Here is a 27516-nt window from a genome sequence, read left to right on the forward strand (position 1 = left end):
TGCGCAGAAGAAGTTGTTCTTTGGGTGGGAGGGTGGGCTAGTGGAAGGAGGGGGCAATCTCTTTTTTTCCCGGGTGGTAGGGGGATGACAGGAGAAGGGAAGCGGGTGGTGAGAAAGGTACAGAGGGCAGGGTTTGGGGGCTGGGAAGGAAAGGGAAAAGATTAGGGTTTGGGGATGATGAAAGGGCTTTCTACGGGTAAGGATGGCAAAGGGTGGCAGTGACGGAAAGTCAGGCAACCTGTCCTGTCCGTCTTTTTGTATCGTGAATTGGAAAGACTGCAAGGGGGAGGGGAGTTGCTTGCGCCCTAAAGGAGGAGTTATTCAGATTCATTGCAGTGGGCGGCGGCTGCAAAACGCACCATTCTTCTTGTTTTTGCTCTGCAAAGCAGCCTTTTCAAGGGTTGGCTTGGGTGACAAAATGTCTTGTGTAGGCGTGGGTTTGTCTCCCTCTCGCTCTCTCTCCCTAAGATGTGTCCGGCATAGGCCAGGGTGCCACTCGAGGCCCAAACCAATTCTGGTTATCGCTTCTCGGCCTTTTGGCTAAGATCAAGTGTAGTATCTGTTCTTATCAGTTTAATATCTGATACGTCCCCTATCTGGGGACCATATATTAAATGGATTTTTAGAACAGGGAGATGGAAAAAGAGCTTGCTCTGTCCACTCCACGCATTGACCTGGTATTGCAGTACCTCCAGGAACGGTGCACCCCTTCTTAACCCAGTTTCCAAAAGCAGAACTCGATTCACCTGATTCATATTAGCCCGATTAGCGAATTGAAATGAATTTTTATCTAACACACTTTTTACTTGCTTTATTCATCCAAATAGCAAACTCATCACCACTCAACTTCACCAACTCTGCTATGTCCCGTGCAGTATCTTGTTGTCAGTCTAATCTAGATCATGTGTAATTGAATGGAATAGATCCCTTTTGGACAAAGTGGAGTCAGATGCTGCAGTGACCACAGGTGTGAGAGGATCTACAATTGGCATCTGGTGTTATCTCTCTGCTTCCACTCCAAATAAAGTTACCTGTTGTTACCTGAACGTCAAATACTAAGAATGGGCGGCCTATGAAAGAATTAGTACTTTCATTAAGTATACTAAACCGGCTAATTGGGAATAGACAAACTGTAAAAAGCCCTCTGAGAAAGCCCCTCTCTAACCTTTGTTAGTAAGCTTTTCTGTAGCCTGCCTGTTGATGTTTTTTCGGTTTGAACAGTGCACAACATGAAGAGACGGAACACTGGCGGCTTGTCACAATGCCCCCCGATGACATCACAATAGCGCTGCTGCCTAGAAAACAAGCTGCGCAGAAGAAGTTGTTCTTTGGGTGGGAGGGTGGGCTAGTGGAAGGAGGGGGCAATCTCTTTTTTTCCCGGGTGGTAGGGGGATGACAGGAGAAGGGAAGCGGGTGGTGAGAAAGGTACAGAGGGCAGGGTTTGGGGGCTGGGAAGGAAAGGGAAAAGATTAGGGTTTGGGGATGATGAAAGGGCTTTCTACGGGTAAGGATGGCAAAGGGTGGCAGTGACGGAAAGTCAGGCAACCTGTCCTGTCCGTCTTTTTGTATCGTGAATTGGAAAGACTGCAAGGGGGAGGGGAGTTGCTTGCGCCCTAAAGGAGGAGTTATTCAGATTCATTGCAGTGGGCGGCGGCTGCAAAACGCACCATTCTTCTTGTTTTTGCTCTGCAAAGCAGCCTTTTCAAGGGTTGGCTTGGGTGACAAAATGTCTTGTGTAGGCGTGGGTTTGTCTCCCTCTCGCTCTCTCTCCCTAAGATGTGTCCGGCATAGGCCAGGGTGCCACTCGAGGCCCAAACCAATTCTGGTTATCGCTTCTCGGCCTTTTGGCTAAGATCAAGTGTAGTATCTGTTCTTATCAGTTTAATATCTGATACGTCCCCTATCTGGGGACCATATATTAAATGGATTTTTAGAACAGGGAGATGGAAAAAGAGCTTGCTCTGTCCACTCCACGCATTGACCTGGTATTCCAGTACCTCCAGGAACGGTGCACCCCTTCTTAACCCAGTTTCCAAAAGCAGAACTCGATTCACCTGATTCATATTAGCCCGATTAGCGAATTGAAATGAATTTTTATCTAACACACTTTTTACTTGCTTTATTCATCCAAATAGCAAACTCATCACCACTCAACTTCACCAACTCTGCTATGTCCCGTGCAGTATCTTGTTGTCAGTCTAATCTAGATCATGTGTAATTGAATGGAATAGATCCCTTTTGGACAAAGTGGAGTCAGATGCTGCAGTGACCACAGGTGTGAGAGGATCTACAATTGGCATCTGGTGTTATCTCTCTGCTTCCACTCCAAATAAAGTTACCTGTTGTTACCTGAACGTCAAATACTAAGAATGGGCGGCCTATGAAAGAATTAGTACTTTCATTAAGTATACTAAACCGGCTAATTGGGAATAGACAAACTGTAAAAAGCCCTCTGAGAAAGCCCCTCTCTAACCTTTGTTAGTAAGCTTTTCTGTAGCCTGCCTGTTGATGTATTTTCGGTTTGAACAGTGCACAACATGAAGAGACGGAACACTGGCGGCTTGTCACAATGCCCCCCGATGACATCACAATAGCGCTGCTGCCTAGAAAACAAGCTGCGCAGAAGAAGTTGTTCTTTGGGTGGGAGGGTGGGCTAGTGGAAGGAGGGGGCAATCTCTTTTTTTCCCGGGTGGTAGGGGGATGACAGGAGAAGGGAAGCGGGTGGTGAGAAAGGTACAGAGGGCAGGGTTTGGGGGCTGGGAAGGAAAGGGAAAAGATTAGGGTTTGGGGATGATGAAAGGGCTTTCTACGGGTAAGGATGGCAAAGGGTGGCAGTGACGGAAAGTCAGGCAACCTGTCCTGTCCGTCTTTTTGTATCGTGAATTGGAAAGACTGCAAGGGGGAGGGGAGTTGCTTGCGCCCTAAAGGAGGAGTTATTCAGATTCATTGCAGTGGGCGGCGGCTGCAAAACGCACCATTCTTCTTGTTTTTGCTCTGCAAAGCAGCCTTTTCAAGGGTTGGCTTGGGTGACAAAATGTCTTGTGTAGGCGTGGGTTTGTCTCCCTCTCGCTCTCTCTCCCTAAGATGTGTCCGGCATAGGCCAGGGTGCCACTCGAGGCCCAAACCAATTCTGGTTATCGCTTCTCGGCCTTTTGGCTAAGATCAAGTGTAGTATCTGTTCTTATCAGTTTAATATCTGATACGTCCCCTATCTGGGGACCATATATTAAATGGATTTTTAGAACAGGGAGATGGAAAAAGAGCTTGCTCTGTCCACTCCACGCATTGACCTGGTATTGCAGTACCTCCAGGAACGGTGCACCCCTTCTTAACCCAGTTTCCAAAAGCAGAACTCGATTCACCTGATTCATATTAGCCCGATTAGCGAATTGAAATGAATTTTTATCTAACACACTTTTTACTTGCTTTATTCATCCAAATAGCAAACTCATCACCACTCAACTTCACCAACTCTGCTATGTCCCGTGCAGTATCTTGTTGTCAGTCTAATCTAGATCATGTGTAATTGAATGGAATAGATCCCTTTTGGACAAAGTGGAGTCAGATGCTGCAGTGACCACAGGTGTGAGAGGATCTACAATTGGCATCTGGTGTTATCTCTCTGCTTCCACTCCAAATAAAGTTACCTGTTGTTACCTGAACGTCAAATACTAAGAATGGGCGGCCTATGAAAGAATTAGTACTTTCATTAAGTATACTAAACCGGCTAATTGGGAATAGACAAACTGTAAAAAGCCCTCTGAGAAAGCCCCTCTCTAACCTTTGTTAGTAAGCTTTTCTGTAGCCTGCCTGTTGATGTATTTTCGGTTTGAACAGTGCACAACATGAAGAGACGGAACACTGGCGGCTTGTCACAATGTCCCCCGATGACATCACAATAGCGCTGCTGCCTAGAAAACAAGCTGCGCAGAAGAAGTTGTTCTTTGGGTGGGAGGGTGGGCTAGTGGAAGGAGGGGGCAATCTCTTTTTTTCCCGGGTGGTAGGGGGATGACAGGAGAAGGGAAGCGGGTGGTGAGAAAGGTACAGAGGGCAGGGTTTGGGGGCTGGGAAGGAAAGGGAAAAGATTAGGGTTTGGGGATGATGAAAGGGCTTTCTACGGGTAAGGATGGCAAAGGGTGGCAGTGACGGAAAGTCAGGCAACCTGTCCTGTCCGTCTTTTTGTATCGTGAATTGGAAAGACTGCAAGGGGGAGGGGAGTTGCTTGCGCCCTAAAGGAGGAGTTATTCAGATTCATTGCAGTGGGCGGCGGCTGCAAAACGCACCATTCTTCTTGTTTTTGCTCTGCAAAGCAGCCTTTTCAAGGGTTGGCTTGGGTGACAAAATGTCTTGTGTAGGCGTGGGTTTGTCTCCCTCTCGCTCTCTCTCCCTAATATGTGTCCGGCATAGGCCAGGGTGCCACTCGAGGCCCAAACCAATTCTGGTTATCGCTTCTCGGCCTTTTGGCTAAGATCAAGTGTAGTATCTGTTCTTATCAGTTTAATATCTGATACGTCCCCTATCTGGGGACCATATATTAAATGGATTTTTAGAACAGGGAGATGGAAAAAGAGCTTGCTCTGTCCACTCCACGCATTGACCTGGTATTGCAGTACCTCCAGGAACGGTGCACCCCTTCTTAACCCAGTTTCCAAAAGCAGAACTCGATTCACCTGATTCATATTAGCCCGATTAGCGAATTGAAATGAATTTTTATCTAACACACTTTTTACTTGCTTTATTCATCCAAATAGCAAACTCATCACCACTCAACTTCACCAACTCTGCTATGTCCCGTGCAGTATCTTGTTGTCAGTCTAATCTAGATCATGTGTAATTGAATGGAATAGATCCCTTTTGGACAAAGTGGAGTCAGATGCTGCAGTGACCACAGGTGTGAGAGGATCTACAATTGGCATCTGGTGTTATCTCTCTGCTTCCACTCCAAATAAAGTTACCTGTTGTTACCTGAACGTCAAATACTAAGAATGGGCGGCCTATGAAAGAATTAGTACTTTCATTAAGTATACTAAACCGGCTAATTGGGAATAGACAAACTGTAAAAAGCCCTCTGAGAAAGCCCCTCTCTAACCTTTGTTAGTAAGCTTTTCTGTAGCCTGCCTGTTGATGTATTTTCGGTTTGAACAGTGCACAACATGAAGAGACGGAACACTGGCGGCTTGTCACAATGCCCCCCGATGACATCACAATAGCGCTGCTGCCTAGAAAACAAGCTGCGCAGAAGAAGTTGTTCTTTGGGTGGGAGGGTGGGCTAGTGGAAGGAGGGGGCAATCTCTTTTTTTCCCGGGTGGTAGGGGGATGACAGGAGAAGGGAAGCGGGTGGTGAGAAAGGTACAGAGGGCAGGGTTTGGGGGCTGGGAAGGAAAGGGAAAAGATTAGGGTTTGGGGATGATGAAAGGGCTTTCTACGGGTAAGGATGGCAAAGGGTGGCAGTGACGGAAAGTCAGGCAACCTTTCCTGTCCGTCTTTTTGTATCGTGAATTGGAAAGACTGCAAGGGGGAGGGGAGTTGCTTGCGCCCTAAAGGAGGAGTTATTCAGATTCATTGCAGTGGGCGGCGGCTGCAAAACGCACCATTCTTCTTGTTTTTGCTCTGCAAAGCAGCCTTTTCAAGGGTTGGCTTGGGTGACAAAATGTCTTGTGTAGGCGTGGGTTTGTCTCCCTCTCGCTCTCTCTCCCTAAGATGTGTCCGGCATAGGCCAGGGTGCCACTCGAGGCCCAAACCAATTCTGGTTATCGCTTCTCGGCCTTTTGGCTAAGATCAAGTGTAGTATCTGTTCTTATCAGTTTAATATCTGATACGTCCCCTATCTGGGGACCATATATTAAATGGATTTTTAGAACAGGGAGATGGAAAAAGAGCTTGCTCTGTCCACTCCACGCATTGACCTGGTATTGCAGTACCTCCAGGAACGGTGCACCCCTTCTTAACCCAGTTTCCAAAAGCAGAACTCGATTCACCTGATTCATATTAGCCCGATTAGCGAATTGAAATGAATTTTTATCTAACACACTTTTTACTTGCTTTATTCATCCAAATAGCAAACTCATCACCACTCAACTTCACCAACTCTGCTATGTCCCGTGCAGTATCTTGTTGTCAGTCTAATCTAGATCATGTGTAATTGAATGGAATAGATCCCTTTTGGACAAAGTGGAGTCAGATGCTGCAGTGACCACAGGTGTGAGAGGATCTACAATTGGCATCTGGTGTTATCTCTCTGCTTCCACTCCAAATAAAGTTACCTGTTGTTACCTGAACGTCAAATACTAAGAATGGGCGGCCTATGAAAGAATTAGTACTTTCATTAAGTATACTAAACCGGCTAATTGGGAATAGACAAACTGTAAAAAGCCCTCTGAGAAAGCCCCTCTCTAACCTTTGTTAGTAAGCTTTTCTGTAGCCTGCCTGTTGATGTATTTTCGGTTTGAACAGTGCACAACATGAAGAGACGGAACACTGGCGGCTTGTCACAATGCCCCCCGATGACATCACAATAGCGCTGCTGCCTAGAAAACAAGCTGCGCAGAAGAAGTTGTTCTTTGGGTGGGAGGGTGGGCTAGTGGAAGGAGGGGGCAATCTCTTTTTTTCCCGGGTGGTAGGGGGATGACAGGAGAAGGGAAGCGGGTGGTGAGAAAGGTACAGAGGGCAGGGTTTGGGGGCTGGGAAGGAAAGGGAAAAGATTAGGGTTTGGGGATGATGAAAGGGCTTTCTACGGGTAAGGATGGCAAAGGGTGGCAGTGACGGAAAGTCAGGCAACCTGTCCTGTCCGTCTTTTTGTATCGTGAATTGGAAAGACTGCAAGGGGGAGGGGAGTTGCTTGCGCCCTAAAGGAGGAGTTATTCAGATTCATTGCAGTGGGCGGCGGCTGCAAAACGCACCATTCTTCTTGTTTTTGCTCTGCAAAGCAGCCTTTTCAAGGGTTGGCTTGGGTGACAAAATGTCTTGTGTAGGCGTGGGTTTGTCTCCCTCTCGCTCTCTCTCCCTAAGATGTGTCCGGCATAGGCCAGGGTGCCACTCGAGGCCCAAACCAATTCTGGTTATCGCTTCTCGGCCTTTTGGCTAAGATCAAGTGTAGTATCTGTTCTTATCAGTTTAATATCTGATACGTCCCCTATCTGGGGACCATATATTAAATGGATTTTTAGAACAGGGAGATGGAAAAAGAGCTTGCTCTGTCCACTCCACGCATTGACCTGGTATTGCAGTACCTCCAGGAACGGTGCACCCCTTCTTAACCCAGTTTCCAAAAGCAGAACTCGATTCACCTGATTCATATTAGCCCGATTAGCGAATTGAAATGAATTTTTATCTAACACACTTTTTACTTGCTTTATTCATCCAAATAGCAAACTCATCACCACTCAACTTCACCAACTCTGCTATGTCCCGTGCAGTATCTTGTTGTCAGTCTAATCTAGATCATGTGTAATTGAATGGAATAGATCCCTTTTGGACAAAGTGGAGTCAGATGCTGCAGTGACCACAGGTGTGAGAGGATCTACAATTGGCATCTGGTGTTATCTCTCTGCTTCCACTCCAAATAAAGTTACCTGTTTTTACCTGAACGTCAAATACTAAGAATGGGCGGCCTATGAAAGAATTAGTACTTTCATTAAGTATACTAAACCGGCTAATTGGGAATAGACAAACTGTAAAAAGCCCTCTGAGAAAGCCCCTCTCTAACCTTTGTTAGTAAGCTTTTCTGTAGCCTGCCTGTTGATGTATTTTCGGTTTGAACAGTGCACAACATGAAGAGACGGAACACTGGCGGCTTGTCACAATGCCCCCCGATGACATCACAATAGCGCTGCTGCCTAGAAAACAAGCTGCGCAGAAGAAGTTGTTCTTTGGGTGGGAGGGTGGGCTAGTGGAAGGAGGGGGCAATCTCTTTTTTTCCCGGGTGGTAGGGGGATGACAGGAGAAGGGAAGCGGGTGGTGAGAAAGGTACAGAGGGCAGGGTTTGGGGGCTGGGAAGGAAAGGGAAAAGATTAGGGTTTGGGGATGATGAAAGGGCTTTCTACGGGTAAGGATGGCAAAGGGTGGCAGTGACGGAAAGTCAGGCAACCTGTCCTGTCCGTCTTTTTGTATCGTGAATTGGAAAGACTGCAAGGGGGAGGGGAGTTGCTTGCGCCCTAAAGGAGGAGTTATTCAGATTCATTGCAGTGGGCGGCGGCTGCAAAACGCACCATTCTTCTTGTTTTTGCTCTGCAAAGCAGCCTTTTCAAGGGTTGGCTTGGGTGACAAAATGTCTTGTGTAGGCGTGGGTTTGTCTCCCTCTCGCTCTCTCTCCCTAAGATGTGTCCGGCATAGGCCAGGGTGCCACTCGAGGCCCAAACCAATTCTGGTTATCGCTTCTCGGCCTTTTGGCTGCGATCTGGTGTTGGTAATCCTGCTAGCATCTGGTTGTAGCACATTAGGTGTCTGGGGTACCCCGCCTTTTGGCCTTAGGTGCGGGTCCCACTCTTGTAGTGGGATCCAATCCTCTGCTGCTTTTGGGAGGTGGGCTTAGTCCCCAGACAACGAGTTGCGATCGCTCAGCTGGATTATCTTTGGATTTTCCAGTGAGTATTTTGTTGCGGAAAATCCCCCGTTGCCATGGATGCGGATCCTGGCGATATTCCCACCTATGCTCGCCTAAAGCATACGGTACGGGTATACTTCGATAAAGGAGGGAGTGATGGTCGTGGCCTAAGATATGTCGTGGGAGAGGTGCTTGAACGCACCTTCTCAGTGCGTAAACAGGAAATCTTGGCCATCCAGGACTACCCTCGACGAGGTGTGTTCGATATTACCTTTACAGGAGAGGGTATCCACCGAGATTTCTGTACTAAAACTAAGGATCCGGATGTGATTTTCCAAAAGAAACCATCCCTTAAAGGTATAACTATTGTAGAACACAAAATTGACGATGTAAAGATTCTTATTGTTAAAATTTACTCTCCTTATGTGACTGAGACTGAGATTACTTCATTCCTTAATAATTTTTTTTCCAAGGTGGTGTGTCAAGGGAAGGTAATGAATGAATGTGGCATATGGAGTAGTAAATGGAGGTATGTTGTCACTTGTATTAAGGACCCTACGGTAGCAGGAGGTATACGTTTACCTCCAGCCCGTTTTAAAATAGGTAATACGAATGGCGACCTTTTTTTTAATGGTATGCCTCCCTTTTGTCGTAAATGTAAAAAATATGGACATTCTGATTGTGATGTGACTTGTGTTTCTTGTGGAGGTAAAGATCATAAGACTGATAAATGTCCAAAAGGAAGCATATGTACTAATTGTATGTCAAACACTCACTCTTTTTTCAAATGTCCCTACAGGAATGTCTGGGGAAAATCACGAGTGGAGAAGCCCTCGGCCCCTGACCAACCCTCGGCTGGTTCGGACAGGCCTGTGGGAAGGGAGGATGGAGAGAGAGACGGAGATGAGCCAAGCAAACAAACTCAGGCTGCAGAAGGCGTCCCCGTGTCGGATGAAATGGCGAAGGAAAGGAGGGAACGGCAGGGCAGAAGGCCGGAGGCGGCCTCCGTAGAGAGGCCAGAAGTATCTGCCAAAGGCCAATCCTCGTCTTCGTGTACTCCCGGGATGACTCCCAGATGCCAGACTTCTGGACCAAAGAGACGTAAGTTGCAGGGGTCTCAGAGGGAACCTGAGGTAGTACCCCCTCCGGACCCTCCGGATGATGGTGGGAACCCAATGGCGTGTCAGCAGGAGGGAGTTACCCTACCCTCTTCAGAAATGGAGATGGGGACTGGGGTGGCTGCCTCCGTGATCCCGGAGACCCCGGTCAATGTGCTGATTACACCCGAGGCGCGTGTGCTCGATGAGACTCTCCCTGACTATTCCCTTAAAGGAGATGGGATGGAGTGTCTGGAGCAGGGAGACGGGTCAGCTGACCAGATGCAAATTACTAGTATGAGAACTCAGTCTGTCCCGGGAGGTGTGCAGCCTGAGACGTTAACCAATGGGGAGTCCTCAGATACGGACTCCTTGCAAACGGTCATCTCCGACGATCTATCCTACTCTGAAGGAGACGTCTGAACCAGCTGAGGTAAGAGTTTAGAAATATTTAATTATCCTTCTTCTTTTCTCTTATGGCAGGGGTTAAGGGTGTGTCTCTAAATGTGAGAGGGCTTAAAACACAGGCAAAAAGAGTGGCGTTGTTTGATTTTCTTACTACTCTGACTGCAACTGTATTCTTTTTACAAGAGTGTTCTATATCACACAGTTTAAATTACCATGAGTATCAGAAAGATTGGACGTATGGACCCTCAGTGTGGTCGGGGTCAAATGGGTCCAAGTCAGCAGGGGTCGCCATTCTTTTTAGGGGGAATGCGTTTATTGATTCTGTTCAAGAGATTTTACCTGGCAGAATTTTATTAGTTCAAGCTGTTATTGATGGTTACAAATGGCAATTTTTAAATTTTTATGGATCCGCAGACAAGCAAGAAAGAGCTGAAATGTTAGATATGTTACCCTTATTTCTTAATGACTCTACCCCGATGGTCTTAGCAGGTGATTTTAATTGCATTCTCGGTGGTGAGAAAAGACTTTCCAGCGCAACAAGCAGAAATTATGATAAAACTTCTTTTATGCTTAGAAACATTGTGCTGGATTTTAGATTAAACGATGTTTTTAAGGAATGTAATAGAGATTTACCATTGCAGGACTGGGTAACATGGAGTAATGTTAACTGTAGCTCCAGGATTGATTTTATTTTCTGCTCAAAGTCCGTGCTGCCTTTTAAATGTGAGCTTCTAACTAATGCATTTTCTGACCATAAATTATTATCCTTTCATGTAAAACATGATGATCTTTTTAAAAAAGGGAAAGGTTCTTGGAAGTTAAATATCTCCCTTTTAGAAGACCCTCAAATTTTAACTGATTTTACTAATTTCTATTTATATTTTAAGAGAATAAGAGACCCTCGTATTCCCATCAGCAGGTGGTGGGAAAAAATGAAAAAAAATATAAAAGATTTTTTTATTAAGGCAGGAGCACAGAAGGTAAAGGAAAAGAGAGAATTTTATACCCAACTTACTACCAGGTTACAAACCTTATATAAATTAAGAAATAATGATATGGATGTGGAGAAAGATATTAGTGACCTAAAAAATGAAATCCACCACACACTAGAACAAAAAGGGAAAGAGCTTATTTTTCATGCTAAGGTTAAACATATTGAAAATAATGAAACTTGTTCGAGGTATTTTTTTAAATGTATGGTGGAAAAGCGGGTTTTTATCAACTCTATGGAAGGTGAACAAAATATAGAGGGGATTTTAGCCAAAGTGTATGAGTATTATTCTGAGCTTTTTAACACAAAAAGTATTGATAATTGTTTTACAGAAAGTATTTTAGATGATATTTCCATCAGTCTTGACCCTGTTTCACAAGAATTTTTAATACAGGACCTGAGTGAGGAAGAGGTATCAGACGCGGTGGGGAGTTTTAAGGCTGGTAAAGTACCGGGACCCGATGGCATACCTATAGAGTTTTATTCCACCTTTTATGACATTTTACAAGAGGATTTGTTTTCTGTTTTTAGTGAGGTTTTTAGAACAAAAATTCTCCCCACCTCATGGAGGAGGGGTGAGGTTTCCCTCATACATAAAATAGGAGACAAATCTAGTCTAAAAAATTGGAGACCTATCACTCTTTTAAATTGTGATTACAAAATACTGGCAAAAATATGTGCAACTAGATTGAAAAAAGTGATAGAGAATATAATTCATATAAATCAAGTGTGCGGTATACCGGGAAGGAGTGTGTGGGAAAACTTAAATTTAATCAAAGATGTGATTGATGACACAAAGTCAAGGGGGAGTCAGTTGGCGGTCCTGTCCTTAGACTTCGAGAAAGCCTTTGACAGAGTGTCACATCAGTTCCTATTTAAGGTTTTATCACGCATGGGAATACCTGAAGGATTTTTATTGTCTCTTAAAGCATTTTATCACAATTGTACAAGTAAAATTTTAGTTAATGGTTTTAAAACGAAGGAGGTGGTTTTAAACTCTGGGGTTAAACAAGGTTGCCCATTGTCCCCTTTATTATTTGTGTGTGCCCTTGAACCGTTACTTTGTGCTTTAAGGAGAGATAAACAGATCCGTGGTATCCCGTTGCCGGGGGGAGGTGGTTTGGAAGCTAAGGTAACGGGTTACATGGATGATGTGGTGGTAATTTGTAAAGATGCTCTGTCTATTAGGAAAGCGTTGAAACAGGTAGAATATTTTTGTTGTGGGTCTGGTTTTAAGGTTAATTTAAACAAAAGTGGTATTCTAAATGTGGGGAATATGACACTAAATGATATTCCAGTACCTGAATGTGAGTCTGTGAAGATTTTAGGGGTGATTTTTAATGAGACAAATAAAGGGAAAGAAAGTTGGGAGGTCATTGCACAAAAGGTGAATCAAAAGCTGTGTATGTGGAGGCTACGAAAGCTGACGATGGAGGGGAAGGTTCTGATTATAAAAATGGTCATTCTTCCTCTGTTGTTGTATTTGAGCCTTGTCTTCCCTCCTCCCACACGAATTTTTAACCAGATCATCAAAGCGTGTTTTACTTTTTTTTGGAATTCTAAGATGGAGAAATTAAAAAGAGAAGTGGTAATTAAACCTAAAGAAAAAGGTGGCAAAGATTTTCCAGATTTTAGAGCTTTTGTTTATATAAGGTTTTTTGTTTTGTGTTTTAATGCCCTTTCAAAATCTAACTACTGGTCATATTTTATTCGTTTTAATACGGGTTATTTTATGAGACGTCTTGGTTGGTTTCAAACGGTTTTAAGTTCCCCGTACGCTTTTAATATGCCAGATAGTTATGTTATTTTGGAAACTATTGTTAATTCTTATGATTTGAAAGGGAAAATTGTAGAGGATATAAAAGACAGCAAGAAGATTTTAAAGTGTTTTAAGGATAAACAGCCAATAACACAGATTGGGAATTTTAATGAAATTAAGTGTGTTGAAATATTTCAAAATATTAATGCATCGTACCTTTTTAATTCCCAGAAGGACCTGGCCTGGAGCTGTGTGCATGATTGTCTTCCATGCAGAGCATTCCAACACAGAAGAGGACTTGTGACTACTGCCAGATGTCCAAGGGAAAGATGCTTCGGAGATGAGACGGTACTACATATTTTATGGACTTGTTCTTTTGCACGACAAATATGGACACGAATTTTTCCTTTATTGCAAAAAATGACGGACATCAGAGATCTGACTTTTGAGTCTGTTTTATTTGGGTATGTGGAATGTCCCACCGTCAATAAGAAGATCATCGCATGGAAGACAATCAGCACAGTCAAGGAAGCTCTGTGGAAGGCCAGGAACATCCTTCTTTTTAAGCATGATGTTATATCTGTGCAGGATGTTATAGATTTGGCTTTTAGTGATATGTATCTGTATTATATTCTGGACAAGAAGAAGAATGTCATTTTATCGAAACAGTGGTTTGTAAAGGAGTGGAACTCCGCAATTTAAAGGAACAATTTTTGTATATAATTTATAGGTTGAGTGTAAAGGAATTGTGGATAGTGTTCTTTATAGGAGTGAAGCCCTGTAGTGTAAAGGACTTGTAATATGTAGACTGCTTACTATATGCAATACAAATGTAAATGATGTTTTGATATTCTGTAATTGAGATACAGATGTAATCACAGAAAATGTTGTAAAATGGAATGTTTTTAATGTAATGTACTTTTATATCCAATAATAAACGGGTGTACCTTGTTTTAGGTACTTCCAAGTTAAAAAAAAAAATCTGTTCTTATCAGTTTAATATCTGATACGTCCCCTATCTGGGGACCATATATTAAATGGATTTTTAGAACAGGGAGATGGAAAAAGAGCTTGCTCTGTCCACTCCACGCATTGACCTGGTATTGCAGTACCTCCAGGAACGGTGCACCCCTTCTTAACCCAGTTTCCAAAAGCAGAACTCGATTCACCTGATTCATATTAGCCCGATTAGCGAATTGAAATGAATTTTTATCTAACACACTTTTTACTTGCTTTATTCATCCAAATAGCAAACTCATCACCACTCAACTTCACCAACTCTGCTATGTCCCGTGCAGTATCTTGTTGTCAGTCTAATCTAGATCATGTGTAATTGAATGGAATAGATCCCTTTTGGACAAAGTGGACTCAGATGCTGCAGTGACCACAGGTGTGAGAGGATCTACAATTGGCATCTGGTGTTATCTCTCTGCTTCCACTCCAAATAAAGTTACCTGTTGTTACCTGAACGTCAAATACTAAGAATGGGCGGCCTATGAAAGAATTAGTACTTTCATTAAGTATACTAAACCGGCTAATTGGGAATAGACAAACTGTAAAAAGCCCTCTGAGAAAGCCCCTCTCTAACCTTTGTTAGTAAGCTTTTCTGTAGCCTGCCTGTTGATGTATTTTCGGTTTGAACAGTGCACAACATGAAGAGACGGAACACTGGCGGCTTGTCACAATGCCCCCCGATGACATCACAATAGCGCTGCTGCCTAGAAAACAAGCTGCGCAGAAGAAGTTGTTCTTTGGGTGGGAGGGTGGGCTAGTGGAAGGAGGGGGCAATCTCTTTTTTTCCCGGGTGGTAGGGGGATGACAGGAGAAGGGAAGCGGGTGGTGAGAAAGGTACAGAGGGCAGGGTTTGGGGGCTGGGAAGGAAAGGGAAAAGATTAGGGTTTGGGGATGATGAAAGGGCTTTCTACGGGTAAGGATGGCAAAGGGTGGCAGTGACGGAAAGTCAGGCAACCTGTCCTGTCCGTCTTTTTGTATCGTGAATTGGAAAGACTGCAAGGGGGAGGGGAGTTGCTTGCGCCCTAAAGGAGGAGTTATTCAGATTCATTGCAGTGGGCGGCGGCTGCAAAACGCACCATTCTTCTTGTTTTTGCTCTGCAAAGCAGCCTTTTCAAGGGTTGGCTTGGGTGACAAAATGTCTTGTGTAGGCGTGGGTTTGTCTCCCTCTCGCTCTCTCTCCCTAAGATGTGTCCGGCATAGGCCAGGGTGCCACTCGAGGCCCAAACCAATTCTGGTTATCGCTTCTCGGCCTTTTGGCTAAGATCAAGTGTAGTATCTGTTCTTATCAGTTTAATATCTGATACGTCCCCTATCTGGGGACCATATATTAAATGGATTTTTAGAACAGGGAGATGGAAAAAGAGCTTGCTCTGTCCACTCCACGCATTGACCTGGTATTGCAGTACCTCCAGGAACGGTGCACCCCTTCTTAACCCAGTTTCCAAAAGCAGAACTCGATTCACCTGATTCATATTAGCCCGATTAGCGAATTGAAATGAATTTTTATCTAACACACTTTTTACTTGCTTTATTCATCCAAATAGCAAACTCATCACCACTCAACTTCACCAACTCTGCTATGTCCCGTGCAGTATCTTGTTGTCAGTCTAATCTAGATCATGTGTAATTGAATGGAATAGATCCCTTTTGGACAAAGTGGAGTCAGATGCTGCAGTGACCACAGGTGTGAGAGGATCTACAATTGGCATCTGGTGTTATCTCTCTGCTTCCACTCCAAATAAAGTTACCTGTTGTTACCTGAACGTCAAATACTAAGAATGGGCGGCCTATGAAAGAATTAGTACTTTCATTAAGTATACTAAACCGGCTAATTGGGAATAGACAAACTGTAAAAAGCCCTCTGAGAAAGCCCCTCTCTAACCTTTGTTAGTAAGCTTTTCTGTAGCCTGCCTGTTGATGTATTTTCGGTTTGAACAGTGCACAACATGAAGAGACGGAACACTGGCGGCTTGTCACAATGCCCCCCGATGACATCACAATAGCGCTGCTGCCTAGAAAACAAGCTGCGCAGAAGAAGTTGTTCTTTGGGTGGGAGGGTGGGCTAGTGGAAGGAGGGGGCAATCTCTTTTTTTCCCGGGTGGTAGGGGGATGACAGGAGAAGGGAAGCGGGTGGTGAGAAAGGTACAGAGGGCAGGGTTTGGGGGCTGGGAAGGAAAGGGAAAAGATTAGGGTTTGGGGATGATGAAAGGGCTTTCTACGGGTAAGGATGGCAAAGGGTGGCAGTGACGGAAAGTCAGGCAACCTGTCCTGTCCGTCTTTTTGTATCGTGAATTGGAAAGACTGCAAGGGGGAGGGGAGTTGCTTGCGCCCTAAAGGAGGAGTTATTCAGATTCATTGCAGTGGGCGGCGGCTGCAAAACGCACCATTCTTCTTGTTTTTGCTCTGCAAAGCAGCCTTTTCAAGGGTTGGCTTGGGTGACAAAATGTCTTGTGTAGGCGTGGGTTTGTCTCCCTCTCGCTCTCTCTCCGTAAGATGTGTCCGGCATAGGCCAGGGTGCCACTCGAGGCCCAAACCAATTCTGGTTATCGCTTCTCGGCCTTTTGGCTAAGATCAAGTGTAGTATCTGTTCTTATCAGTTTAATATCTGATACGTCCCCTATCTGGGGACCATATATTAAATGGATTTTTAGAACAGGGAGATGGAAAAAGAGCTTGCTCTGTCCACTCCACGCATTGACCTGGTATTGCAGTACCTCCAGGAACGGTGCACCCCTTCTTAACCCAGTTTCCAAAAGCAGAACTCGATTCACCTGATTCATATTAGCCCGATTAGCGAATTGAAATGAATTTTTATCTAACACACTTTTTACTTGCTTTATTCATCCAAATAGCAAACTCATCACCACTCAACTTCACCAACTCTGCTATGTCCCGTGCAGTATCTTGTTGTCAGTCTAATCTAGATCATGTGTAATTGAATGGAATAGATCCCTTTTGGACAAAGTGGAGTCAGATGCTGCAGTGACCACAGGTGTGAGAGGATCTACAATTGGCATCTGGTGTTATCTCTCTGCTTCCACTCCAAATAAAGTTACCTGTTGTTACCTGAACGTCAAATACTAAGAATGGGCGGCCTATGAAAGAATTAGTACTTTCATTAAGTATACTAAACCGGCTAATTGGGAATAGACAAACTGTAAAAAGCCCTCTGAGAAAGCCCCTCTCTAACCTTTGTTAGTAAGCTTTTCTGTAGCCTGCCTGTTGATGTATTTTCGGTTTGAACAGTGCACAACATGAAGAGACGGAACACTGGCGGCTTGTCACAATGCCCCCCGATGACATCACAATAGCGCTGCTGCCTAGAAAACAAGCTGCGCAGAAGAAGTTGTTCTTTGGGTGGGAGGGTGGGCTAGTGGAAGGAGGGGGCAATCTCTTTTTTTCCCGGGTGGTAGGGGGATGACAGGAGAAGGGAAGCGGGTGGTGAGAAAGGTACAGAGGGCAGGGTTTGGGGGCTGGGAAGGAAAGGGAAAAGATTAGGGTTTGGGGATGATGAAAGGGCTTTCTACGGGTAAGGATGGCAAAGGGTGGCAGTGACGGAAAGTCAGGCAACCTGTCCTGTCCGTCTTTTTGTATCGTGAATTGGAAAGACTGCAAGGGGGAGGGGAGTTGCTTGCGCCCTAAAGGAGGAGTTATTCAGATTCATTGCAGTGGGCGGCGGCTGCAAAACGCACCATTCTTCTTGTTTTTGCTCTGCAAAGCAGCCTTTTCAAGGGTTGGCTTGGGTGACAAAATGTCTTGTGTAGGCGTGGGTTTGTCTCCCTCTCGCTCTCTCTCCCTAAGATGTGTCCGGCATAGGCCAGGGTGCCACTCGAGGCCCAAACCAATTCTGGTTATCGCTTCTCGGCCTTTTGGCTAAGATCAAGTGTAGTATCTGTTCTTATCAGTTTAATATCTGATACGTCCCCTATCTGGGGACCATATATTAAATGGATTTTTAGAACAGGGAGATGGAAAAAGAGCTTGCTCTGTCCACTCCACGCATTGACCTGGTATTGCAGTACCTCCAGGAACGGTGCACCCCTTCTTAACCCAGTTTCCAAAAGCAGAACTCGATTCACCTGATTCATATTAGCCCGATTAGCGAATTGAAATGAATTTTTATCTAACACACTTTTTACTTGCTTTATTCATCCAAATAGCAAACTCATCACCACTCAACTTCACCAACTCTGCTATGTCCCGTGCAGTATCTTGTTGTCAGTCTAATCTAGATCATGTGTAATTGAATGGAATAGATCCCTTTTGGACAAAGTGGAGTCAGATGCTGCAGTGACCACAGGTGTGAGAGGATCTACAATTGGCATCTGGTGTTATCTCTCTGCTTCCACTCCAAATAAAGTTACCTGTTGTTACCTGAACGTCAAATACTAAGAATGGGCGGCCTATGAAAGAATTAGTACTTTCATTAAGTATACTAAACCGGCTAATTGGGAATAGACAAACTGTAAAAAGCCCTCTGAGAAAGCCCCTCTCTAACCTTTGTTAGTAAGCTTTTCTGTAGCCTGCCTGTTGATGTATTTTCGGTTTGAACAGTGCACAACATGAAGAGACGGAACACTGGCGGCTTGTCACAATGCCCCCCGATGACATCACAATAGCGCTGCTGCCTAGAAAACAAGCTGCGCAGAAGAAGTTGTTCTTTGGGTGGGAGGGTGGGCTAGTGGAAGGAGGGGGCAATCTCTTTTTTTCCCGGGTGGTAGGGGGATGACAGGAGAAGGGAAGCGGGTGGTGAGAAAGGTACAGAGGGCAGGGTTTGGGGGCTGGGAAGGAAAGGGAAAAGATTAGGGTTTGGGGATGATGAAAGGGCTTTCTACGGGTAAGGATGGCAAAGGGTGGCAGTGACGGAAAGTCAGGCAACCTGTCCTGTCCGTCTTTTTGTATCGTGAATTGGAAAGACTGCAAGGGGGAGGGGAGTTGCTTGCGCCCTAAAGGAGGAGTTATTCAGATTCATTGCAGTGGGCGGCGGCTGCAAAACGCACCATTCTTCTTGTTTTTGCTCTGCAAAGCAGCCTTTTCAAGGGTTGGCTTGGGTGACAAAATGTCTTGTGTAGGCGTGGGTTTGTCTCCCTCTCGCTCTCTCTCCCTAAGATGTGTCCGGCATAGGCCAGGGTGCCACTCGAGGCCCAAACCAATTCTGGTTATCGCTTCTCGGCCTTTTGGCTAAGATCAAGTGTAGTATCTGTTCTTATCAGTTTAATATCTGATACGTCCCCTATCTGGGGACCATATATTAAATGGATTTTTAGAACAGGGAGATGGAAAAAGAGCTTGCTCTGTCCACTCCACGCATTGACCTGGTATTGCAGTACCTCCAGGAACGGTGCACCCCTTCTTAACCCAGTTTCCAAAAGCAGAACTCGATTCACCTGATTCATATTAGCCCGATTAGCGAATTGAAATGAATTTTTATCTAACACACTTTTTACTTGCTTTATTCATCCAAATAGCAAACTCATCACCACTCAACTTCACCAACTCTGCTATGTCCCGTGCAGTATCTTGTTGTCAGTCTAATCTAGATCATGTGTAATTGAATGGAATAGATCCCTTTTGGACAAAGTGGAGTCAGATGCTGCAGTGACCACAGGTGTGAGAGGATCTACAATTGGCATCTGGTGTTATCTCTCTGCTTCCACTCCAAATAAAGTTACCTGTTGTTACCTGAACGTCAAATACTAAGAATGGGCGGCCTATGAAAGAATTAGTACTTTCATTAAGTATACTAAACCGGCTAATTGGGAATAGACAAACTGTAAAAAGCCCTCTGAGAAAGCCCCTCTCTAACCTTTGTTAGTAAGCTTTTCTGTAGCCTGCCTGTTGATGTATTTTCGGTTTGAACAGTGCACAACATGAAGAGACGGAACACTGGCGGCTTGTCACAATGCCCCCCGATGACATCACAATAGCGCTGCTGCCTAGAAAACAAGCTGCGCAGAAGAAGTTGTTCTTTGGGTGGGAGGGTGGGCTAGTGGAAGGAGGGGGCAATCTCTTTTTTTCCCGGGTGGTAGGGGGATGACAGGAGAAGGGAAGCGGGTGGTGAGAAAGGTACAGAGGGCAGGGTTTGGGGGCTGGGAAGGAAAGGGAAAAGATTAGGGTTTGGGGATGATGAAAGGGCTTTCTACGGGTAAGGATGGCAAAGGGTGGCAGTGACGGAAAGTCAGGCAACCTGTCCTGTCCGTCTTTTTGTATCGTGAATTGGAAAGACTGCAAGGGGGAGGGGAGTTGCTTGCGCCCTAAAGGAGGAGTTATTCAGATTCATTGCAGTGGGCGGCGGCTGCAAAACGCACCATTCTTCTTGTTTTTGCTCTGCAAAGCAGCCTTTTCAAGGGTTGGCTTGGGTGACAAAATGTCTTGTGTAGGCGTGGGTTTGTCTCCCTCTCGCTCTCTCTCCCTAAGATGTGTCCGGCATAGGCCAGGGTGCCACTCGAGGCCCAAACCAATTCTGGTTATCGCTTCTCGGCCTTTTGGCTAAGATCAAGTGTAGTATCTGTTCTTATCAGTTTAATATCTGATACGTCCCCTATCTGGGGACCATATATTAAATGGATTTTTAGAACAGGGAGATGGAAAAAGAGCTTGCTCTGTCCACTCCACGCATTGACCTGGTATTGCAGTACCTCCAGGAACGGTGCACCCCTTCTTAACCCAGTTTCCAAAAGCAGAACTCGATTCACCTGATTCATATTAGCCCGATTAGCGAATTGAAATGAATTTTTATCTAACACACTTTTTACTTGCTTTATTCATCCAAATAGCAAACTCATCACCACTCAACTTCACCAACTCTGCTATGTCCCGTGCAGTATCTTGTTGTCAGTCTAATCTAGATCATGTGTAATTGAATGGAATAGATCCCTTTTGGACAAAGTGGAGTCAGATGCTGCAGTGACCACAGGTGTGAGAGGATCTACAATTGGCATCTGGTGTTATCTCTCTGCTTCCACTCCAAATAAAGTTACCTGTTGTTACCTGAACGTCAAATACTAAGAATGGGCGGCCTATGAAAGAATTAGTACTTTCATTAAGTATACTAAACCGGCTAATTGGGAATAGACAAACTGTAAAAAGCCCTCTGAGAAAGCCCCTCTCTAACCTTTGTTAGTAAGCTTTTCTGTAGCCTGCCTGTTGATGTATTTTCGGTTTGAACAGTGCACAACATGAAGAGACGGAACACTGGCGGCTTGTCACAATGCCCCCCGATGACATCACAATAGCGCTGCTGCCTAGAAAACAAGCTGCGCAGAAGAAGTTGTTCTTTGGGTGGGAGGGTGGGCTAGTGGAAGGAGGGGGCAATCTCTTTTTTTCCCGGGTGGTAGGGGGATGACAGGAGAAGGGAAGCGGGTGGTGAGAAAGGTACAGAGGGCAGGGTTTGGGGGCTGGGAAGGAAAGGGAAAAGATTAGGGTTTGGGGATGATGAAAGGGCTTTCTACGGGTAAGGATGGCAAAGGGTGGCAGTGACGGAAAGTCAGGCAACCTGTCCTGTCCGTCTTTTTGTATCGTGAATTGGAAAGACTGCAAGGGGGAGGGGAGTTGCTTGCGCCCTAAAGGAGGAGTTATTCAGATTCATTGCAGTGGGCGGCGGCTGCAAAACGCACCATTCTTCTTGTTTTTGCTCTGCAAAGCAGCCTTTTCAAGGGTTGGCTTGGGTGACAAAATGTCTTGTGTAGGCGTGGGTTTGTCTCCCTCTCGCTCTCTCTCCCTAAGATGTGTCCGGCATAGGCCAGGGTGCCACTCGAGGCCCAAACCAATTCTGGTTATCGCTTCTCGGCCTTTTGGCTAAGATCAAGTGTAGTATCTGTTCTTATCAGTTTAATATCTGATACGTCCCCTATCTGGGGACCATATATTAAATGGATTTTTAGAACAGGGAGATGGAAAAAGAGCTTGCTCTGTCCACTCCACGCATTGACCTGGTATTGCAGTACCTCCAGGAACGGTGCACCCCTTCTTAACCCAGTTTCCAAAAGCAGAACTCGATTCACCTGATTCATATTAGCCCGATTAGCGAATTGAAATGAATTTTTATCTAACACACTTTTTACTTGCTTTATTCATCCAAATAGCAAACTCATCACCACTCAACTTCACCAACTCTGCTATGTCCCGTGCAGTATCTTGTTGTCAGTCTAATCTAGATCATGTGTAATTGAATGGAATAGATCCCTTTTGGACAAAGTGGAGTCAGATGCTGCAGTGACCACAGGTGTGAGAGGATCTACAATTGGCATCTGGTGTTATCTCTCAGCTTCCACTCCAAATAAAGTTACCTGTTGTTACCTGAACGTCAAATACTAAGAATGGGCGGCCTATGAAAGAATTAGTACTTTCATTAAGTATACTAAACCGGCTAATTGGGAATAGACAAACTGTAAAAAGCCCTCTGAGAAAGCCCCTCTCTAACCTTTGTTAGTAAGCTTTTCTGTAGCCTGCCTGTTGATGTATTTTCGGTTTGAACAGTGCACAACATGAAGAGACGGAACACTGGCGGCTTGTCACAATGCCCCCCGATGACATCACAATAGCGCTGCTGCCTAGAAAACAAGCTGCGCAGAAGAAGTTGTTCTTTGGGTGGGAGGGTGGGCTAGTGGAAGGAGGGGGCAATCTCTTTTTTTCCCGGGTGGTAGGGGGATGACAGGAGAAGGGAAGCGGGTGGTGAGAAAGGTACAGAGGGCAGGGTTTGGGGGCTGGGAAGGAAAGGGAAAAGATTAGGGTTTGGGGATGATGAAAGGGCTTTCTACGGGTAAGGATGGCAAAGGGTGGCAGTGACGGAAAGTCAGGCAACCTGTCCTGTCCGTCTTTTTGTATCGTGAATTGGAAAGACTGCAAGGGGGAGGGGAGTTGCTTGCGCCCTAAAGGAGGAGTTATTCAGATTCATTGCAGTGGGCGGCGGCTGCAAAACGCACCATTCTTCTTGTTTTTGCTCTGCAAAGCAGCCTTTTCAAGGGTTGGCTTGGGTGACAAAATGTCTTGTGTAGGCGTGGGTTTGTCTCCCTCTCGCTCTCTCTCCCTAAGATGTGTCCGGCATAGGCCAGGGTGCCACTCGAGGCCCAAACCAATTCTGGTTATCGCTTCTCGGCCTTTTGGCTAAGATCAAGTGTAGTATCTGTTCTTATCAGTTTAATATCTGATACGTCCCCTATCTGGGGACCATATATTAAATGGATTTTTAGAACAGGGAGATGGAAAAAGAGCTTGCTCTGTCCACTCCACGCATTGACCTGGTATTGCAGTACCTCCAGGAACGGTGCACCCCTTCTTAACCCAGTTTCCAAAAGCAGAACTCGATTCACCTGATTCATATTAGCCCGATTAGCGAATTGAAATGAATTTTTATCTAACACACTTTTTACTTGCTTTATTCATCCAAATAGCAAACTCATCACCACTCAACTTCACCAACTCTGCTATGTCCCGTGCAGTATCTTGTTGTCAGTCTAATCTAGATCATGTGTAATTGAATGGAATAGATCCCTTTTGGACAAAGTGGAGTCAGATGCTGCAGTGACCACAGGTGTGAGAGGATCTACAATTGGCATCTGGTGTTATCTCTCTGCTTCCACTCCAAATAAAGTTACCTGTTGTTACCTGAACGTCAAATACTAAGAATGGGCGGCCTATGAAAGAATTAGTACTTTCATTAAGTATACTAAACCGGCTAATTGGGAATAGACAAACTGTAAAAAGCCCTCTGAGAAAGCCCCTCTCTAACCTTTGTTAGTAAGCTTTTCTGTAGCCTGCCTGTTGATGTATTTTCGGTTTGAACAGTGCACAACATGAAGAGACGGAACACTGGCGGCTTGTCACAATGCCCCCCGATGACATCACAATAGCGCTGCTGCCTAGAAAACAAGCTGCGCAGAAGAAGTTGTTCTTTGGGTGGGAGGGTGGGCTAGTGGAAGGAGGGGGCAATCTCTTTTTTTCCCGGGTGGTAGGGGGATGACAGGAGAAGGGAAGCGGGTGGTGAGAAAGGTACAGAGGGCAGGGTTTGGGGGCTGGGAAGGAAAGGGAAAAGATTAGGGTTTGGGGATGATGAAAGGGCTTTCTACGGGTAAGGATGGCAAAGGGTGGCAGTGACGGAAAGTCAGGCAACCTGTCCTGTCCGTCTTTTTGTATCGTGAATTGGAAAGACTGCAAGGGGGAGGGGAGTTGCTTGCGCCCTAAAGGAGGAGTTATTCAGATTCATTGCAGTGGGCGGCGGCTGCAAAACGCACCATTCTTCTTGTTTTTGCTCTGCAAAGCAGCCTTTTCAAGGGTTGGCTTGGGTGACAAAATGTCTTGTGTAGGCGTGGGTTTGTCTCCCTCTCGCTCTCTCTCCCTAAGATGTGTCCGGCATAGGCCAGGGTGCCACTCGAGGCCCAAACCAATTCTGGTTATCGCTTCTCGGCCTTTTGGCTAAGATCAAGTGTAGTATCTGTTCTTATCAGTTTAATATCTGATACGTCCCCTATCTGGGGACCATATATTAAATGGATTTTTAGAACAGGGAGATGGAAAAAGAGCTTGCTCTGTCCACTCCACGCATTGACCTGGTATTGCAGTACCTCCAGGAACGGTGCACCCCTTCTTAACCCAGTTTCCAAAAGCAGAACTCGATTCACCTGATTCATATTAGCCCGATTAGCGAATTGAAATGAATTTTTATCTAACACACTTTTTACTTGCTTTATTCATCCAAATAGCAAACTCATCACCACTCAACTTCACCAACTCTGCTATGTCCCGTGCAGTATCTTGTTGTCAGTCTAATCTAGATCATGTGTAATTGAATGGAATAGATCCCTTTTGGACAAAGTGGAGTCAGATGCTGCAGTGACCACAGGTGTGAGAGGATCTACAATTGGCATCTGGTGTTATCTCTCTGCTTCCACTCCAAATAAAGTTACCTGTTGTTACCTGAACGTCAAATACTAAGAATGGGCGGCCTATGAAAGAATTAGTACTTTCATTAAGTATACTAAACCGGCTAATTGGGAATAGACAAACTGTAAAAAGCCCTCTGAGAAAGCCCCTCTCTAACTTTTGTTAGTAAGCTTTTCTGTAGCCTGCCTGTTGATGTATTTTCGGTTTGAACAGTGCACAACATGAAGAGACGGAACACTGGCGGCTTGTCACAATGCCCCCCGATGACATCACAATAGCGCTGCTGCCTAGAAAACAAGCTGCGCAGAAGAAGTTGTTCTTTGGGTGGGAGGGTGGGCTAGTGGAAGGAGGGGGCAATCTCTTTTTTTCCCGGGTGGTAGGGGGATGACAGGAGAAGGGAAGCGGGTGGTGAGAAAGGTACAGAGGGCAGGGTTTGGGGGCTGGGAAGGAAAGGGAAAAGATTAGGGTTTGGGGATGATGAAAGGGCTTTCTACGGGTAAGGATGGCAAAGGGTGGCAGTGACGGAAAGTCAGGCAACCTGTCCTGTCCGTCTTTTTGTATCGTGAATTGGAAAGACTGCAAGGGGGAGGGGAGTTGCTTGCGCCCTAAAGGAGGAGTTATTCAGATTCATTGCAGTGGGCGGCGGCTGCAAAACGCACCATTCTTCTTGTTTTTGCTCTGCAAAGCAGCCTTTTCAAGGGTTGGCTTGGGTGACAAAATGTCTTGTGTAGGCGTGGGTTTGTCTCCCTCTCGCTCTCTCTCCCTAAGATGTGTCCGGCATAGGCCAGGGTGCCACTCGAGGCCCAAACCAATTCTGGTTATCGCTTCTCGGCCTTTTGGCTAAGATCAAGTGTAGTATCTGTTCTTATCAGTTTAATATCTGATACGTCCCCTATCTGGGGACCATATATTAAATGGATTTTTAGAACAGGGAGATGGAAAAAGAGCTTGCTCTGTCCACTCCACGCATTGACCTGGTATTGCAGTACCTCCAGGAACGGTGCACCCCTTCTTAACCCAGTTTCCAAAAGCAGAACTCGATTCACCTGATTCATATTAGCCCGATTAGCGAATTGAAATGAATTTTTATCTAACACACTTTTTACTTGCTTTATTCATCCAAATAGCAAACTCATCACCACTCAACTTCACCAACTCTGCTATGTCCCGTGCAGTATCTTGTTGTCAGTCTAATCTAGATCATGTGTAATTGAATGGAATAGATCCCTTTTGGACAAAGTGGAGTCAGATGCTGCAGTGACCACAGGTGTGAGAGGATCTACAATTGGCATCTGGTGTTATCTCTCTGCTTCCACTCCAAATAAAGTTACCTGTTGTTACCTGAACGTCAAATACTAAGAATGGGCGGCCTATGAAAGAATTAGTACTTTCATTAAGTATACTAAACCGGCTAATTGGGAATAGACAAACTGTAAAAAGCCCTCTGAGAAAGCCCCTCTCTAACCTTTGTTAGTAAGCTTTTCTGTAGCCTGCCTGTTGATGTATTTTCGGTTTGAACAGTGCACAACATGAAGAGACGGAACACTGGCGGCTTGTCACAATGCCCCCCGATGACATCACAATAGCGCTGCTGCCTAGAAAACAAGCTGCGCAGAAGAAGTTGTTCTTTGGGTGGGAGGGTGGGCTAGTGGAAGGAGGGGGCAATCTCTTTTTTTCCCGGGTGGTAGGGGGATGACAGGAGAAGGGAAGCGGGTGGTGAGAAAGGTACAGAGGGCAGGGTTTGGGGGCTGGGAAGGAAAGGGAAAAGATTAGGGTTTGGGGATGATGAAAGGGCTTTCTACGGGTAAGGATGGCAAAGGGTGGCAGTGACGGAAAGTCAGGCAACCTGTCCTGTCCGTCTTTTTGTATCGTGAATTGGAAAGACTGCAAGGGGGAGGGGAGTTGCTTGCGCCCTAAAGGAGGAGTTATTCAGATTCATTGCAGTGGGCGGCGGCTGCAAAACGCACCATTCTTCTTGTTTTTGCTCTGCAAAGCAGCCTTTTCAAGGGTTGGCTTGGGTGACAAAATGTCTTGTGTAGGCGTGGGTTTGTCTCCCTCTCGCTCTCTCTCCCTAAGATGTGTCCGGCATAGGCCAGGGTGCCACTCGAGGCCCAAACCAATTCTGGTTATCGCTTCTCGGCCTTTTGGCTAAGATCAAGTGTAGTATCTGTTCTTATCAGTTTAATATCTGATACGTCCCCTATCTGGGGACCATATATTAAATGGATTTTTAGAACAGGGAGATGGAAAAAGAGCTTGCTCTGTCCACTCCACGCATTGACCTGGTATTGCAGTACCTCCAGGAACGGTGCACCCCTTCTTAACCCAGTTTCCAAAAGCAGAACTCGATTCACCTGATTCATATTAGCCCGATTAGCGAATTGAAATGAATTTTTATCTAACACACTTTTTACTTGCTTTATTCATCCAAATAGCAAACTCATCACCACTCAACTTCACCAACTCTGCTATGTCCCGTGCAGTATCTTGTTGTCAGTCTAATCTAGATCATGTGTAATTGAATGGAATAGATCCCTTTTGGACAAAGTGGAGTCAGATGCTGCAGTGACCACAGGTGTGAGAGGATCTACAATTGGCATCTGGTGTTATCTCTCTGCTTCCACTCCAAATAAAGTTACCTGTTGTTACCTGAACGTCAAATACTAAGAATGGGCGGCCTATGAAAGAATTAGTACTTTCATTAAGTATACTAAACCGGCTAATTGGGAATAGACAAACTGTAAAAAGCCCTCTGAGAAAGCCCCTCTCTAACCTTTGTTAGTAAGCTTTTCTGTAGCCTGCCTGTTGATGTATTTTCGGTTTG

The 27516-nt window shown here is 45.3% G+C and overlaps 17 non-coding genes across 17 annotated transcripts; all 17 read left to right on the forward strand.

Annotated features, from left to right (window-relative positions):
- The first annotated feature begins 520 nt into the window (after positions 1 to 520).
- On the forward strand, positions 521 to 711 carry LOC142286995 (U2 spliceosomal RNA). Its single transcript, XR_012748024.1, has one exon. It is a non-coding gene; the product is annotated as a U2 spliceosomal RNA (small nuclear RNA).
- A 1117-nt stretch (positions 712 to 1828) lies between these two features.
- Positions 1829 to 2019, forward strand: LOC142286965 (U2 spliceosomal RNA). Its single transcript, XR_012748000.1, has one exon. It is a non-coding gene; the product is annotated as a U2 spliceosomal RNA (small nuclear RNA).
- A 1117-nt stretch (positions 2020 to 3136) lies between these two features.
- Positions 3137 to 3327, forward strand: LOC142286996 (U2 spliceosomal RNA). The gene has a single exon (XR_012748025.1). It is a non-coding gene; the product is annotated as a U2 spliceosomal RNA (small nuclear RNA).
- Positions 3328 to 4444: 1117 nt separating this feature from the next.
- On the forward strand, positions 4445 to 4635 carry LOC142286998 (U2 spliceosomal RNA). The gene has a single exon (XR_012748027.1). It is a non-coding gene; the product is annotated as a U2 spliceosomal RNA (small nuclear RNA).
- Positions 4636 to 5752: 1117 nt separating this feature from the next.
- On the forward strand, positions 5753 to 5943 carry LOC142286999 (U2 spliceosomal RNA). The gene has a single exon (XR_012748028.1). It is a non-coding gene; the product is annotated as a U2 spliceosomal RNA (small nuclear RNA).
- Positions 5944 to 7060: 1117 nt separating this feature from the next.
- Positions 7061 to 7251, forward strand: LOC142287000 (U2 spliceosomal RNA). Its single transcript, XR_012748029.1, has one exon. It is a non-coding gene; the product is annotated as a U2 spliceosomal RNA (small nuclear RNA).
- Positions 7252 to 13744: 6493 nt separating this feature from the next.
- On the forward strand, positions 13745 to 13931 carry LOC142286972 (U2 spliceosomal RNA). The gene has a single exon (XR_012748006.1). It is a non-coding gene; the product is annotated as a U2 spliceosomal RNA (small nuclear RNA).
- A 1117-nt stretch (positions 13932 to 15048) lies between these two features.
- Positions 15049 to 15239, forward strand: LOC142287001 (U2 spliceosomal RNA). The gene has a single exon (XR_012748030.1). It is a non-coding gene; the product is annotated as a U2 spliceosomal RNA (small nuclear RNA).
- Positions 15240 to 16356: 1117 nt separating this feature from the next.
- Positions 16357 to 16547, forward strand: LOC142287002 (U2 spliceosomal RNA). The gene has a single exon (XR_012748031.1). It is a non-coding gene; the product is annotated as a U2 spliceosomal RNA (small nuclear RNA).
- A 1117-nt stretch (positions 16548 to 17664) lies between these two features.
- Positions 17665 to 17855, forward strand: LOC142287003 (U2 spliceosomal RNA). The gene has a single exon (XR_012748032.1). It is a non-coding gene; the product is annotated as a U2 spliceosomal RNA (small nuclear RNA).
- A 1117-nt stretch (positions 17856 to 18972) lies between these two features.
- Positions 18973 to 19163, forward strand: LOC142287004 (U2 spliceosomal RNA). Its single transcript, XR_012748033.1, has one exon. It is a non-coding gene; the product is annotated as a U2 spliceosomal RNA (small nuclear RNA).
- A 1117-nt stretch (positions 19164 to 20280) lies between these two features.
- On the forward strand, positions 20281 to 20471 carry LOC142287007 (U2 spliceosomal RNA). Its single transcript, XR_012748034.1, has one exon. It is a non-coding gene; the product is annotated as a U2 spliceosomal RNA (small nuclear RNA).
- Positions 20472 to 21588: 1117 nt separating this feature from the next.
- Positions 21589 to 21779, forward strand: LOC142287008 (U2 spliceosomal RNA). The gene has a single exon (XR_012748035.1). It is a non-coding gene; the product is annotated as a U2 spliceosomal RNA (small nuclear RNA).
- A 1117-nt stretch (positions 21780 to 22896) lies between these two features.
- LOC142287009 (U2 spliceosomal RNA) lies at positions 22897 to 23087 on the forward strand. Its single transcript, XR_012748036.1, has one exon. It is a non-coding gene; the product is annotated as a U2 spliceosomal RNA (small nuclear RNA).
- Positions 23088 to 24204: 1117 nt separating this feature from the next.
- On the forward strand, positions 24205 to 24395 carry LOC142287011 (U2 spliceosomal RNA). Its single transcript, XR_012748038.1, has one exon. It is a non-coding gene; the product is annotated as a U2 spliceosomal RNA (small nuclear RNA).
- A 1117-nt stretch (positions 24396 to 25512) lies between these two features.
- On the forward strand, positions 25513 to 25703 carry LOC142287012 (U2 spliceosomal RNA). Its single transcript, XR_012748039.1, has one exon. It is a non-coding gene; the product is annotated as a U2 spliceosomal RNA (small nuclear RNA).
- Positions 25704 to 26820: 1117 nt separating this feature from the next.
- On the forward strand, positions 26821 to 27011 carry LOC142287013 (U2 spliceosomal RNA). The gene has a single exon (XR_012748040.1). It is a non-coding gene; the product is annotated as a U2 spliceosomal RNA (small nuclear RNA).
- The last annotated feature ends 505 nt before the right edge of the window (positions 27012 to 27516 follow it).

Source organism: Anomaloglossus baeobatrachus, unplaced genomic scaffold (assembly GCF_048569485.1).
Source record: "Anomaloglossus baeobatrachus isolate aAnoBae1 unplaced genomic scaffold, aAnoBae1.hap1 Scaffold_703, whole genome shotgun sequence".
NCBI lineage: Eukaryota > Metazoa > Chordata > Amphibia > Anura > Aromobatidae > Anomaloglossus > Anomaloglossus baeobatrachus.